We start from the raw sequence: 15653 nt of genomic DNA, 5'->3' as shown, positions 1-15653 counted from the left end.
TATTACATTCTATACTAGGTCTACTTAGAAGTTGGTTATTTCCCAGCATATGTATGCTTCTTTCAGTCGTCTTACTCTCAACCGTTCCTCTCTGTCTATAACTTTTACTTCGTCCGATAATGGTAGATGGTTTCACCTTTCCTTCCAGATATGGTCAGCTATACCTGACTTTTCGGTCTCTCCATGTACTACAGCTTTTCGATGTTTTTCTAAGCATACTTTCAATGGACGACATGTTTCACCTTTGTATAGTTTTTCACATTTACAAGGGATTTCATATACTGTTTATGTTTCTGTTTAAAATGATGAATATGGGAGCAATTTGCTATAGAATGAATTGAAAATATACAAAATTACAAATGTAATTTTTTATTGACTGTGTGTGACTATTTTACTATAGACTGAAATCAAAATATCAGAAAATGATAAAAAAAACAAAAAAACACTAAAACAACTCCTAAATACTAAATTTAAAATCAGTCGAAATTGTAGATTTACACAACAAATTTGCTAACAATCTAATTGAAAACATGATTTCTAAATTCAAATAGAATTAAAAATTTTAAAGTAAATAAGTACAACATTTACTTATATAATTAAAATAGAAGATTTTGGTTGGTTGTTTTTTTTTTTTTGTTTTACGGCATATCAACCCTTTTCAGGTTATTTAATGCCGAATCCAAAGATTTTGAAGAAAAATTCTTTTAATAGAATATATTTGTTGTTTTCAAGTCGGTTTCTATTCAACCCATAGTTGGGACCCTAACAGGTACTACCACTCCGGGTCAGAGTGGACCTGGGAGCAATGGCAATTAAAGGGTAGCTCCACACTCCCCAAAGCCCACAAGCTGGGGCCTTACCACTGGATATAGTTTAAGGTCATATCCAGGACCTAAAATAGAAGAAAGCAAATATAGATACACAAGAAATTTGCTACATATTAGATTAAACTAGAGGGAGACCCGACATTGGCCAGGATTGAATGAGGATCAACATATGTTCTACATATTCAATATTTTTATTGTCATCGAAATTAATCACCCATTTTCCAATCAAATCAATTGATTGTCTGCTCTAGTCAGGGATCCATCATGGTACACTGGGTGTAAACTTCACATGCCTTCCCTCAGTGACTTAGTCCACAATATATTTTAGTTTATATTGCACTGTAGCGAATCTATGATTGATTTTATAGAATTATTTTCATATAATTGCTTGAATTAAAGTTTAAAATGCAAAAGTCAACTATTATGGGTCAATTGTGCTTCAAACAGAAACAATCATTTCGAATAGGTTGTATAAGGATGTTAACCTTGGTAAAAATTTCACTGTTCCTTAGATGTAGATCAAAAATTTGTTTAGCATATAGGTTGATAGTGGTCCTCACACACATTTTCTCACTTTTCTAGATATATACAGGGTGGTCAAAAAGTCAGGTAACATGTTAAAGGTAGAAAAAACAATATGATCCATTATAATCTCTATTCGTTTAATATTATTTGTTTAAATATTTGAGTGTAATATATAAACTACCCCTCCTGATTTCTACATACATGGTACTTAAATATACGTGTATTGCTAATATCGTTTTTCTTTAAAATGTTACCTGACTTTTTGACCTGTAGATTATGAAATCAAGCAAATCAGAAGTTTGGTAAAGATTTAAAGTTTCTAAAGATTTCATTTAAAATACAGGAAATTAAATATAAGTAGACGAGAAATTTGCTTGGTTATTGATTCAATTAAAAATATATGACATTATCAAATGCCAATACATTGTTTTACTAGCGATTGAAATTAGTATAACTACTTCATTTACACACATAAATTAATATACAAAAGTATAAATTTATGCAAAAACTTTAAGTATTTACTTCAACAGTGCCTAATACCTAGGTAGAGCTAGTCAGTAAGTTATAAAATATATATATGGTGATTAAGCTACACTGTATATTCTGCGTTCCATCCACTCTAGGATTCTTCAGGCTTATGCAAGAATTTTGTGGTTTTCTCGCGTTTTTATATACGCACCTTCTATTGAGTTTTTTGTTAGCCAATCAGCTTTCTAGTATCCACCGCACCCTTCCTAATCAGCCAATGAGCAGGCACTTACAGGAAAAAGACGCATTTGACCTCCAGTTGACCCGTACTTTGTGTTTGCTATTTAGCTTAAATATCTAGTGTCTTGACCTGTTTTAAATTTGGGTTAAGTTTTTTTTTATATGTTAGTTCATATATATATGTGTGTGTGTGTGTGTGTGTGTGTGTGTGTGTGTGTGTGTGTGTGTGATAGTTTATGTATATGCATGTTTATTTATTTTATTTGTTTATTTTCTATTGTTTTTGTTAGTTTTAAAATTATTTTGTATCTCTATCCTAGAGTAAATTTTATCCTGTGAACACAGTTGTTTGCTATTTCTCTCCTACAGTTTAATAGATGTTGAGGAATAACAAGAAAAGAACCTCAACATCTATTAAACTGTAGGAGATAAATAGCAAACAACTGTGTTCACAGGATAAAATTTACTCTAGGATAGAGATACAAAATAATTTTAAAACTAACAATAACAATAGAAAATAAACAAATAAAATAAAGAAACATGCATACACATAAACTATCACATATATATATATATATATATATATATATATGTATATATATATAATATAAAGCTGAATGTGTGTGTGTGTGAGTGTGTGTGTGTATCTGGTCACGAATAGGCTCCTATATGGTTGACTATTTTAAAAAACTGATTACATATAATGATAGAAGATGTATCGAGACACAGGAATGGGTATGTCTGATCTGGCAGAACGATGATTCATTAAAATTGTGGGGTCTGCGTTCGCGCCTGGTTCACAAAGTATGGAAATAAAAATATGAAAAAAAAATATTTACAAGTGTTTTGGATATAGATGTACATAAGAATAGTTTGATGAGTATGTTTTAACTTAAATAGGGATAGTATAATAAAATTGTGGGGTCTGCGTTTACGCCTGACCTCCATATAATGGAAATATGTAACAAAGTTTAACAACGTTTTTTAATATAGATCCACAGAATATTGTGATAAGTGTTTCAGTGTGAACAGGTATAAATTATGGGTTTTATCTATTCTATTTTTACTTTCATCATATTTTGCTTTGGTTTTGATACCCACAAATTCAACCAAAATTTACAACCCTTCCTTTTCATATTCATAACCTATCATACTTTCATAAATCAGAGTCAGTCCATTTTCTGTAGGCTGTTTTTGAACCCAGTCAACGACGTGTACTTTTGCTAGTATATATATATATATATATATATATATATATATAAAGTGACATATAAAAAAAACTTAACCTAGATTTAAAACAGGTCAAGATACTAGATATCTAAGCTAAATAGCAAACACAAAGGAACGGGTCAACCTGAGGTCAAATGGGCCTTTGTCCTGTAAGTGCCTGCTCGTAGGCTGATTAGGAAGGGTGCGGTGGATACTAGAAAGCTGATTGGCTAACAAAAAACTCAATAGAAGGTGCGTATATAAAAATGCGAGACAACCACAAAATTCTCGCATAAGCCTGAAGAATCCTAGAGTGGATGAAATGCAGAATATTCAGTGTAGCTTAATCGACACATATATTTTATAACTTACTATATATATATATATATATATATATATATATGAATCTAAAATAATCATCCAATCAAACTCTCACTCTAATATTTAACATGAAAAAAGCCTACTATTTTTTGTGTTTAAAGTCAGCAATATTTAACCTTAGCATTGATTAATTTGTTACGCCTCTCTGGAGATCAGTATTTAATTAATAATCCCTGTATTAACCTTTAATAGGAACGAAAGAAAACGAAGATATACATATACATAAAAAAATACTTTGATTTTCTACAGAATTGAACCTGATTATTTTAAATCACAATATACAGCAGTTTCTTGTTTAGTTTTTCCTTCGGTAATCTCTATAATTTACTGAAATTAGAATCCCGAGCAACACTAAGTACTCCTGCCATTAACATAATTTTCAACTTATAAAAATACAATAAAATGTTATTTATGAATTGTCAAACCTTTTTATATAAAATGAATACCATCACTTTAGATCTTGATATGCGGATTTGTTTTGAATTGCACCTAAGACGAGAGACGTATAAATCTTTAATGAAATATTCAAATACCTACAAAATTTTTGTATTAATAAAATTATCACTGAAGATCTTGTTATGTCTGTGTTTCTCACCTATACGTAACTTTTTGTTTTTTTTTACACTTTTTCACCCCCAAACAAAGCATATTGCCATTTGAAATGTAAGGGGCTACTATTAACAGTGAACTGTGGGGTGTTGAGCAGCAAGGTGTTTGCTCACATTAAATTTACACTTCTGTAGATTAATACAGCCAAGAAAGCAGAAAACCGCGAGGGAATGCCAAAGTCAGCAGTCAGAAGAAAACACCATTAAAGTAGAAGGCTTTCTGTCATCATTTAGGGACCTCAAGAGTGAAGAGGATGTGATGCTATTGCTTATCAGATTAGTCGGGGTATGTACGTCAAGGAGGTACAAGTGCTATGATTTCATCAGAGCATGTTCCATTAAAGTACTTGTAAAACAGCTGCAGGTATGCAACATTGTGGTGATGGGACAGAGGTTGAAGCTTGACCGACAGTGCAGGATCTATCAAATTTGAGACTCTTTTTTTGGACTCTTGTTTAAGAGTGAGAGACTAGTGGTAGATGCACCAGCCAAAATGTGGCAGCAATACTCCCCGCATGGGTGAATGGTGGCTTTGTAAAGATTAATACACATGAAATAATTTTCTTTACTATTTATTGGGTATTTATAAAAATCCAAAAATCAAAATGAGGGAAAATTAAAATGAATAAAAAAAAAAAATCGGTTCTTATTTGGAATTCAACTTGACTAAAAAAAAAAACACGAAAATACAGAAAAATCTTTATGATGCACATACTCGTCTCGGAATGAAGATGCCAGATTCCAAAAATCATGTACTGATCAAGTAGTAGTTTTTTTTATATATAGAAAATTATTTTTATCATTATTTTTAACAATTTTAAGAGTATTATAAGGCTGATTTTGATCTCAATAGCTCAAACTGAATTGTCTACTCTTATTTATAAAATGCGGCTAATCAAAACATGATGTCTTGCTTAGTTATAAAATTTGATTTTCTCAGTTAAAAAAACTTGATTAATTTAAGTGATTTTTGGAGTATGACATTTTGGTCTTTGACGGGTCTATACATCATAAAAGTTTTATTTTTATTTGCTGTGTATATATATATATATATATATATATATATATATATATATATATTAAAATAAAGTCGATTTTGAAATAGGAAGAAGCAAATAATCTTATTTAAAATAAAATTGTATATATGACTATTTTTAATTATTTTTCTCTAAACCTTCCATTCAGAAATATTCCCTACCCCTTGGGCAAATGCAGCTAGTTGGATATATAATATAGGATATACTGATTCATTCATGCTATTTATTTATTAAGCCTCTTTGAGGATTATCTCTTATTTTTATCGATAATCTCATATCAGCTTTTAACAGGAAGAGACGGGAGGAACATATGCACATGCATACTTATGGCAAGCAAGTTACAGAAATCCTTGTGCACTATAAGAGGTCATCAGAGTCCAAAACAAAGAGTCGTGTTGCTTACTAGCTTAACATGAGTATATTTTCATACTTCTAATAAGCTCTATTCATATCTGGAGCACTGTTGAAGTAAATGCTGAAAAATTATTTCATAATATAATCCACTTATAATTAGGGCTATGACAACAGCATATTCTTTTCATTGTGTTGAGTCTCGAGTATATATCCGACACAGTTAATCAACCGAGAACCACATCACTCTATATAAAAGCATATAAGATATCAACGGATACACACTCGAGAGTCAAAACAATGAAAAGAATATGCTGTTGTCCCAGCCCCAGTTATAATATAAGGAGCATTTTCTGTGTGTGTGTGAGAATAATAAGTTTTTAAAATCTTTTTCTTCGTTACTGTTATAGAAAAGGAACTCTGTATGTGTGTGAGAGAGAAAGAGAGAGAATTTTTTTGTTCCCTATGGATTCGAAAACGGCTGGGCCGATTTTCATGAAATTTCACACAAATCTACTACCATATATATATGTGTCTGGGAGTGTTGTTACATAGGTTTTATATCGGAATGTGCCGGATAAGTTATCAAAAGTCAAAACAATCTGATTAAAGAAAAATGTCTGATTTTGACCAAAGTTAACACTTTTATACAACTTAACATCACAAGTGCATTTGAGAAGTTTTATACCTGCACAAGCAGAAAAGCCTAGCCTATAAAGTCAACTGTAGATTCTTGTAAGACAGATGTGTGTTGAAAATGAATGTTTCTTAATAGCGCACTATTGAACCATGATATTTTACTTTTGTACGTTTGACTTTAATTCAAGTAATTATGTAAAAATAACCTCATAAAATCAACAGTAGATTCTCTACAGTGCAATGTATTATGGACTAAGCTACTATGGGGAGGCATCTGAAGCTTCCTCCTGGTGCATTGCGATGGGTCCCCAACTAGAGCAGGCAATCAATCGATTTGATTGAAAAAGGATCGATTTCACCAATTTTAATGGGGATAAATGTATGGGAGGGTGGAACATTTGTTGATCATCATTCATTCCCAGACAACGTCGGGTCTCCCTGCTAGTAACGTAATAAGTAGATTGAGAAATTTGTATCATTTCAAAATATCAGAGATCTTAACTACGTTTTTAGATGATAAATTATGAACAAATAAAGAGGATACCACGACTAGATATTGAAACTGAAACCTAAACATCTTCAGTTTGATGTCCTTACGACCTAAGCTATCTAGATTTTCTCATGAATAGATTTTAAAACATTACCTCAGCAAAATAATTATAGATTTGATGTGACGCGATAGATTGGTGGTTTATGTTACGTTTCAAAACATATCTACATATATACTAGCAGGGAGAGCCGACGTTGCCCGGGATTGATTGATGATCAACGAATGTTTCACACTTCTATATTTTTATTGTCATCGATACCAGGGAAATCGTTGATTTTTCAATCAAATAGATTTTTGCCTGCTCTAGTTAGGGACCCATCGCAGTGCACTGGAAGGAAGCTTAAGATACCTCCTTGCAGTGACGTAGTCCACAATACATTGTAGTCTACATTGCCCAGGGAGAAATTACTGTTGATTTTATAGAATTACATTTATATATAATGGCTTGAATTAATGTTTGAAATGCAAAAGTCAAGTAACATGGTTCAAGTGTGCTCTAAACAGAAATATTCATTTTAAATGCACCTCTGTCATATCAAAGAACCTATATGGCAGGCTTGTGTGGTGATAAAACCTCTTAAATACACTTGTGATGTTAGGCTGTATAAAGTGTTAAGTTTGGTCAAAATCGACTATTCCTTCTGTCATCAGATTTTTTTTGGATAATCGATACTTATCAAAAATGTTCCAATACAAAACGTATCTAAGAACACTACAAGGCACAAAAAGTACATTTGGATGGAATTTCATAAAAATCGGCCCAGCCATTTCGGAATCCATAGAGAACAAATTTGCACACAAAAACACACACTCACAAAGTTTATATAATAGAGATATAATGCCTTAATGTATAGTTTTTAAATAAACATTTTTTTCTGTTTTCTTAACGAAGATTAAAATCAAGATCTAATGCTGCTAAACCTTGTGTCTAGAATCCTTCATCTAATTTTGATTAAAATGCATTACATGATTGTAATCCTAGAAAATCAATAAACTTTATGGCTTAGAGAGTTTTTAGAAATTGAGGATCAAGGAAAACTTTCTTAATTGATGTCTAATTACTATGGATCAAATTTAATGCAAATCTGAAATATTTGAAGTTTCTATAAGTGGATCTACCTGCCAACAAAAAAAAATTATTTTAAAATTATATGCTAGGGATTTTTATCCTCGGCGCCTAAAATCAACAGTAATGATCTGATCTCTGTTTATTTTGTGGTGGGAGTTTAGTTCTGCGCAGTTCTAGGAGGTCCACCCTTCCAGGACTTGCCGTCTCTGTTGGAGAAGGGGTTAGTTTATTGCTATAATCGCCTGATGAGCCCTTACTGGGGAATATCGACGGGACTGCCCAGGCACTTTATGCAGGTCAGAGTAAATGTCCCCAGGGATGCTGACTTCTTGATCCCACTTCCCAATTTTGGTGTCCAAGTTCTTGCAATGGGAGAGAAATAAACAACATAAGTAACTCAATGTCTGCATGCATCTGTGATGTTTGTGCGTTCCCTGTAGAAAGGTTAAAGAATCCATATAAAATCTAAGAAACGGCTATGAAGGCATAACCTTTTCTTTATATTTTTCTTTTACTTGTGTCACTGCTTATGAAGGCCAGGAGGTCACCCTAGGACAAGAGTTAGTAAGTGTTAGGTAGATGGTGAGACGACATATTCAGTAAGTACCTCCAACGCGTGCCACAGTTTACCCCCCCTCCATATGTAACATGATGTAACTGTAATTTAATTTAATATTTTCATCCTAACTTTTTTTTACCATTTAAAAAAAGTAGCTCAAATAAACTGCTAATATTTAAAAAGATTTTTACAGCATACAAAAATAATGAAAATGCGAGATAAAAATCGTGTTTACATTAGACGCTTTAAAACAACGGTCCTATGTAGTGACGTTTTTTAAGCCGTAAACATACACGTTTTAAAAATCTAGCAAATATTAAATAATAGTCATATTTTTCTGAAATTTTCGATATTTATTCATTATTAAATAACCTTAGATAATAAAAGTAGGTTTTGTTAAATATATTGGAGGAAAGGTTTTTCTTTTGGGGAGGGAGGGGTTCTCCCCCACTATATTTCATGTTACGAAAACTAAACAAAATAAATGTAGGTCGATAAAAATTTCAACGTTTTTTAAAGCTGAAAAGGTCAAATAATTAAAAAATATTTATATATATATATATATATATATATATATATATATATAGTTATTTATTTAACTTACCTTAAAGTTGTAAATAAAATTGGACATAAAATCAATATTATATTAAAAAAAAAACACTTCTTGATAATTTTTTTCTCTGTAAAATAATTATTTGAATTACAACAAAAAACAAAAAACAGAATTCTCAAAAATTATTAGTTTTTAAAAGCTTTAAATGATATTAAATTCAAATATTATGCAATATGTAGTTTAAACAAATATTTTTTATAACAGGTTTCCAATAATAAAAAAATATATTCATACACAAATAATAAAAAAAATATATTCATATATTTTAATATATGACACTTGAGATAATAAAAATGGCAAATCCCAAATCGGCCTAAAATAATTTGTTTTGATTTCATTATTTAAATTGATAGAGGGTGATCTTCATTTTTTGTGCCTTTTTTCAAAACAGTACGGAGGCTTGTAAGCAACAATATCTTTAGATACATAAGTGTCAACAGAAGACGTTAAAATTAATTTTATTTCATTATCTTTCGTCTGTGTAGTTCGTTAATAAAATCTATTTGTTTTACAAAAGGTAAGTCTTACATTGCTTTTTATTCATAGCAAAAAAAACATTACTTCCATTAACCATTATAACGCAAATGCCCATCCATAGAAATTGACACAAACACACGAAATGATGACGTTGCTATTAATGCGTACAATGCTGACGTTTTACATAACATTATTATGTCTAATATTCAGTAATGGTGAAACTTGGGTAGGGTTTAATTATTTAAGAGGATGGCTCAATAAGACCCGATTTGCATAAGATTTGAAAATGACGATGTTGTAGTCAGCTAGGAAGCAGCCCCACGGTATTGTGCTCCACAGACGGACAATTCTAGGAAAATAAAACTGCCCATGAGATTTTTGTTTAGTTTTAGGCAGAGATAGACTGTGAGGGAAATTGTTGTAGCTACATAGCTCGGCAAGTATTTGTTGCGAACGTTTTACAGGGGAGGAGGGGCATAGATTGAAGCTCATCGAGCAACTACCATAAAAAAAGCAACAGAGTAGAGGGTTTAAAACTTCAAATATATTTTGATGAAATTTATATCAAATGTATGGAATTTTCTTGGGAAGATAATGGAAGTGAGCTCAAATTTTTACATTACTTTCCTCTAAGTGAACCATTGGGACAAAACCCTCTTTAAACTTCAAATACATGCATCTGATTTTAAATTAAATTTAGACTAGCAGGGTTGGTTGGTTAGTTGTTTTTTGTTTTACGGCATATCAACTCTTTTCAGGTTATTTAATGCCGAATCCGGTGATTTTGAAGAACAAATTTTTAATAGAATATATTTGTTTTTTGCAAGTCAGTTTCTATTTAACCCATAGTTGGGACCCTAACAGGTACTACCACTCCGGGTCAGAGTGGACCTGGGAGCAATGGCAATTAAAGGGTGGCTCCATACTCTCCGGAGCCCGCAAGCTGGGGCCTCACTATCGGATATAGTTTAAGGTCATATTCAGGACCAGACTAGCAGGGAGACTCGATATTATCCAGGATTGAATGAGGATCAACAAGTGTGCCACCCTCCCATATTTTGTCATTGAAATCAGTGAAATTGCACATTTTTTAATCAAATCAATTGATTGCCTGCTTTACTTAATGACCCCAACCCCGCAGTGTACCGAGACAAAGTTTCACATACCCCTCCCCCACAGTGATTCAGTCCACAATACATTGTAATCTGAATTGCACTGTAGAGAATCTACTGTTGATTTTATAACATTATCTGTAAATAATGGCTTCACTTAATGTTTAAAATGCGAAATTCAAGTATTATTGTTTAATTGTGGCCTAAACAGAAAGATTCATTTCAAACGCAGCCTTGTCTTATCGAAGAACCAACTGTTGATTTTATGAGATTATTTTTTTTTTGCATAACCACCTGAATTAAAGTTAAATGTACAAAAGTCAATATCATGGTTCAATTGTGCTTTAAAATAAAACATTCATTTTGAATACGCCCTTGTCTTAGAAAAGAAATAAACAGTTGATTTTATAAACTGGGCCTTCCTGCTTGTGCGGTGATAAAACTTCTCAAATGCACTTATGATGTTTAGGTTGTATAAAAGTGTTAACTTGGGTCAAAATCGAACTTCCTTTTTTAGTCAGATTTTTTTGAATATTGATTTGCAATACTTATAAGATGGATTCTGATACAAAACCAACATAAGAACACTCCCAGACACACCAAGTACATTTGTGTGAAAATTTAAAAAAACCGGGCCAGCTGTTTCCGAGTCCATATGAACAAACTTATTCACATACACAAACAAGGTTCCTTTTGTATAATAGATATATTCTGTTTATTATACAAACATTATTCGCTACATATGTGCATACGTTTCAGTGAAATCCCAATTCAAAGAGACTACTTCATCGGACCAAAAAAAAGAGGCGATATTGAAATGAGGGACAAGATTACATTCAGTTTCTAAAAAAACATATTCGAGTGTGGTTTACACTTAAGAAAGTGGGGTTTTGACCCTCACTCCCTTTCTTCAACACACCTCCTTCCAAAACCTCTACTGCTCACATTCACAGAGTATGCAGCCCACTCTCTTTCAGAACATAAACCACACCCAAATATATTTTATAAGAAAACAAATGTAATCTTAACTCTAGTTTCAATATCGCCTCTTTTTTGGTCTGATGAAGTGGTCTCTTTGAATTGAGATTCCACTGAAACATATATCAGGGCTCTATGGACAAATTTATCTTTAGTTCACCTTTGACAACTAAATATTTTCATTTACTAGCCAAATAGAAAAATTACTAGGCAAACCCACGCGATTTTTGGAATATGACATCTTTGTTCTGTGACGATTATGTACATAATAAAGTTTCTTTTGTATTTTTTTAATAAGTTTAATTCTAAATATACAAATTTTATGTTGCTACTTGAAGGTATAAACATTCTAAATTCTTCAGATGTTTTTTTAAACAGCCTTCGTTAAAAAAAAAAAAAGTATATTGTTCTATTAAACTTTTATTGTTTAAATAATTTAACTTTGTTCGTTTTATTAAAAAAAAAAAAAAAAAAAGTTGAAAAGATTTTTCACTCAGTAGTGAGTTTTGGAAGATTGTCAGTAAAAGAAATACAGTCGCCAAAAGATAAGCATTTCATTATTTCTAGTCGACGCTTTGAAAAATCACTCGCAATGTAGAACCCTGTGTATGCATATATGTAATCAATAACATTTGTATAATAAAGACTCTATAGTAGTTCTGTTCTGCATTGAGTACTCTTTAATAATCACGTGGGTTTCATTGGATTTACATCTAGGAAACCAATCTATATAACCATTATATAAAGACAATAATTCAGTTTTCCAATATCATTTCAGCCTCGTCCACTACACTAGAAGGAAAAAAAAAAACAATGTAATATGGTGTTATGAAAACAGTGAAAAGGTATACAGTGATCCTTATTCCAAAGCGAGCAACATCAAGTTGCAAATTACATAATATAAAACAATAATATATATGACATGAAAAATCAACTTACACATATAAATATTTTTTAAAACAGAGCTTTATAATAATAATTAAAAATTAAAGAAAATCAACCACTTTTAATCATATATATATATATATATATATATATATATATATATATATATATATGGCATAATCACGTTGACACACCAGTTCTTGTGAGATCACCTGGCTAGTACCAGATGGGTGACCATTTGGGAATTCTAGGCACTGGTATTGAACAATGTCTACTCAGGAGATTGTGCAACTTTTGACACAAAAATTTCGCGTGCAAGCATCCTTACCGTGGGTATCCATAGTCTGTCAAAACTGAAAGAAGTTGATATATAGATATATCATGTCTTAAAAGACAATGCATACCTTTGTAAGGGTGGCTGCACATATAATTATGAAGCAAGGGTTGCACAATCTCTAACCACATCTTTCCTGAAATAGCACTGCTGAATTTCAGTGGCAATAAGAAATCCAGGATGACTAAAATAATGCTGAGCTAAGCAGAGGGCACATGCAGCACCTGGTAGCCTCAAAGGATTACCAAATTTAGTACTGACAAGACTCAACTTGAGTGACCTAACGAAAACTAGTGTGTCAAAGTGATTATGCTATATATATATATATATATATATATATATATATATATATATAAAGAATAAATAAAATGTATTAATTTTATTTATTGTGGACTATTACCCTCATCTATTTTTTTTTTCTTAGTAAAAAAAAAAAAAAAAAAAAAAGAAAAATGAGGATAATAGTTTGCAATAAAAAAAATTAATAAATAATACTAATCTCAATAATGAATTTCAATTAAATAAATAAAATGTATTTAACTACTGCCATTTCATAAAGGTACCAACTGGCCTTTTAAGTCTGTTGTAATCAAAACGGTAAAAAACCGATGGGTTACAATTTTTTATCAAAATTAAGCAATAGATTTTGATCCAAATTAGATTAAAGATTCTAGACATAAGGTTTAGTAAAATTAGATCTTAAAAAATTGAAATCTTTGTTAAAGGAACATAAAAATAGTGCAAAACTTTTGTTTGGATGACTAATTTTACCGACCATCGTATGGGTATATATATTTATATATATATATAAATATATATATATATATATATTAGTGTTGGGACGATTCCTAATTTTTATACGATTCCGATTCCAGGAAAATATTGATTAACGATTCCGATACCAAGTACGATTCCGATTCCGATTCCTCGGGAATTATTGTTTTGAAATATACCAGGTAGTTTTATACTTATGGTCGGTAGTTCCCAAATATGTTCCCTAACTTTGGAAGAGATATTTTATGTCTACACTGTCGTGTTTTGGTTTAAATAAAATTATTATATAGTAAACTAAACGGAAAAATTAGCAAAATTTATTTTAGAGAAAATTTATTTTACTTAATTGGAATACAGAAAAAAAAAAAACTCAAAGAAAATAGAATTTATCCTTCAGAGCAAAAACAAATAAAATAGAATTTATATAACAGAACAAAAACAAGAAAATTAGAGAATACGGGTTTGTATTACTGTACACAAAGATTCGAAAAAGTTGTCAAAAACAAATATATAACAAATAAATGTTATCAAAGGCAAGATAAGTTACTTTTCTGCCAAACTGGATATATTTTTTGTGTTTTTATTCAATGTAAAATATTTATTCAGCTTGAAAAACATACAGTGTTTACCGATGTATTCGAAAATTCAAGATGGCGTCTCACACCCTCTTTAACACCGTAAGTATGGAAAAAGATGTTATAAATAAAAAACTATACAAAATACTATTAAAAACCCGCCGAATATATGTCAACCTATGTCACGGTAACATATATTGAGCGAGTTTTTAACAGTATTTTATCCGGTTTTTTATTTATAACATCTTTTCCCACACTTACCGTGTTAAAGAGAGAATAAGACGCCATCTTGAATGTTCCAATACATCGGTAAACACTATGGTTTTCGAGCTTAATAAACATGTTACATTGAATAAAAACACGAAAAATATATCCAGTTTGGTAGAAAAGTAACTTATCTTGCCTTTGATAACATTTATTTGTTATATATTTGTTTTTTGACAACTTTTTCGAATCTATGTGTACAGTAATAACAACCCAAAATGTCACATTTCAATATTTTTTTAATAATTAAATTCTCAGGGTTGTTGAAATTAAAACTTAAGTGATTTTTTTTTTATTAGACTTTTTTCGAAGCTTGTTACCTTGAAAAATACATTCAAAACCCTGTTTTTTTTTTTTTTAAATAAATTGAAAAATAAACGCAATTAAAAAAATTTAATTGATAATTGAAACTTTAAAAACATATTAAACATTGAGAAATTACTTATCTCGCAAATTAATGTCCAATAAAGTAGATCCAGTCTTCATACAGGAATTCGGTTATAATAAATATATCTTTCCCAAACTTAAAAATTAAATCTTTTTTTTTTTTTTTTTTTTTTTTGGAGAGAGAGAGTGCTTTAAAATCGCCGGGGAGTGCCGCCTAAAATTTTAAAGAAGTAAATTTTAGGAGTTTAGTGCCTTTCAAAGACGGTTATCATAATTTATTATCATCATTTAATTTCCTTTTTTTCCTCCCCCCACACCTTTCCACGTGGTTCAGTAGTTAACCAGTGCTCCTGTTGCTGTCAGTCAGCTATCTTTACCTAACTTTTAATTTCTAGTTAAAAGAATTTTTCATGAATAGAATCAGCATTTTTAAAAATTGTTTTTTTAGTTGTATATATTGTATTTATTCTTTGAAGTTAAGGAGGGTTAAAAAAAATTGGTGACACCTAGATGGTGACGTAGGCAAAAAAAAAAAAAAAAAAAAAACACTGCGATTTCGACCCTCACTAATAAAACTGCTCTGAGTGACTAGTTGGTAATTTTTTGTTCCTTTTCTTTTTTATTTTGCTCCTCCAATTTATTTGGATGCTTCCTAGTTAAATGTTTTAACATGTTGGTTGTGGTCATGTAAGATAGTTTTATTCCTCGCGATATTTTAATTTGACAGACTTTGCAAATGGCTTTTAACTCATCATCTTCATCAACTTCAAAAAGTTTCCATGCAAGACTTT

The sequence above is a fragment of the Euprymna scolopes genome, chromosome 17 (genome assembly GCF_053919585.1).
Source record: "Euprymna scolopes isolate OS-2025 chromosome 17, ASM5391958v1, whole genome shotgun sequence".
NCBI classification, from domain to species: Eukaryota; Metazoa; Mollusca; class Cephalopoda; order Sepiida; family Sepiolidae; genus Euprymna; species Euprymna scolopes.
The sequence above is the reverse complement of the archived record's forward strand: the minus strand, read 5'-3'. Positions refer to the sequence as shown.